The sequence below is a fragment of the Pinus tabuliformis genome, chromosome 8, assembly GCF_031772625.1.
Source record: "Pinus tabuliformis cultivar Carrire ecotype Pingquan chromosome 8, CPIR1, whole genome shotgun sequence".
NCBI classification, from domain to species: Eukaryota; Viridiplantae; Streptophyta; class Pinopsida; order Pinales; family Pinaceae; genus Pinus; species Pinus tabuliformis.
Genome location: NC_142294.1, coordinates 1,332,742,620 through 1,332,744,177, shown reverse-complemented (window position 1 = coordinate 1,332,744,177; position 1,558 = coordinate 1,332,742,620).

The following is a 1,558-nucleotide window of genomic DNA, read 5'->3' as shown; positions in this document are numbered from 1 at the left end:
CCCCGCAGGTAAGGCTAGAGAGAACCTGCGACCCCAGAGATAAACATAGTTTTTACAAGACTTTCTCTCTTCTTTGAGTTTGAGATGGATAACAGAGGCATGAGACTTGCCTAAGAGGGTAGCATGACTGTTGATTTGAGCCATACTAACTGTAAGTAGTCAAGGTGACATTTTTTAGTGTAACAGATTGCCCCCTAAAGTGCGAAGCCTGGAATAGAATAGGGTTTTGTAATTCTAGGAAGGGTGAAGCGCTTTATCATTTCAAGGATTGCCTTGTGGATGGCCTGGTTGGAACCTGCAATTTTCAACACAAAATACATGGATAAGATTATATCATCACTGAGGTAGGCATTCCCATACTCAGATTCAAAACTTTAACTAATGGACTAACTATTCTGATACAGGAATGATCTTGCAGTACATCATTTTTATAGACTTTTGTAGACACAGTATGGACGCAGCCATCTGTTTATGATTAGTCTACATAGATAATGAATACAAAACTCCTCGCAGCCTGGATGGTAGAAACTAGATCCAGGGTCTTCACTTCTACTTCCCGAATTGGTACGATTCTAGCATGTGATTAAATGATTCGATGTCGAACATGGTAGAAACCACTTGATTACCAGTCAATGATGTAAACTGTTAACAAGCGTGAGAGAAACCACCAGTAATGTCAATGGTTCTCAAAGTACCAAGCACAACCCGTGAAATGTGAATAGATGTTTTGATGTCGAACACTTCACGGAATCCTCTGATCGAAAGTCAATGATGTAAACTGACGTCAAAGGCGAGAAACCTGCCATTGATGCATGCAGACTTCAAGGTACTGTCGATTCCTAAGTCATCTTTCTAGATAATGTGTCGATGTCGATAGAAAGCGACCCGTTGCAGGCAAGCCCGCAACACGAAATCATTGTTCAAGTTGAAGAAATGTTGCTGTAAGGACTGACTCAGGGATGGTCAAATGGATGACAAGTATTTTGCAGATGAAAGTTTTTGCTTGCAGACCTCTTGAACACATAACGACACAACAGATGGCTTGGTGACGAATAACTCAAAGTTAACCCCCGGAACCCGGTTAAAGACTTTCAAAGTGATTTGGTCAACTGTGAGGTAAAAGATTTCCCAACCCAGGTGAATGAAAAGTGTCGTGTTCAAGAGTGGTAATAAAGTTTCTTCTGAGACAAAAGGTGACAAACAGGTTCATTCTTCTCTCTTTTCCCCCACCATTTCTGGCAAGTACCTCTTTATTTTTAACAAGCTTGAGGAGGATAACATATGCTTGATTATAAGCTCATCCTTCGGACGAGTCCAACCTAGTTTAAATTCGAACCCTAGGAAGGAGTGGTTCGTTCCTGTTTGTAATTGAACAGGTCCTCTACTGTAAAAGTTTAACGAGCCCAGTATAGGAGAAACTCGGCGTTTTTCAATTTTAGAGAGTCTGAAAAAACTAAAGGAGACTCCACGTTGAACTTTTTCGTATATTTGTGTCCCTCAAGCCCGAAAAAGTATAAAATAATACCTGGGGGAACCGCTTGATCTTGCGACCAAGGAG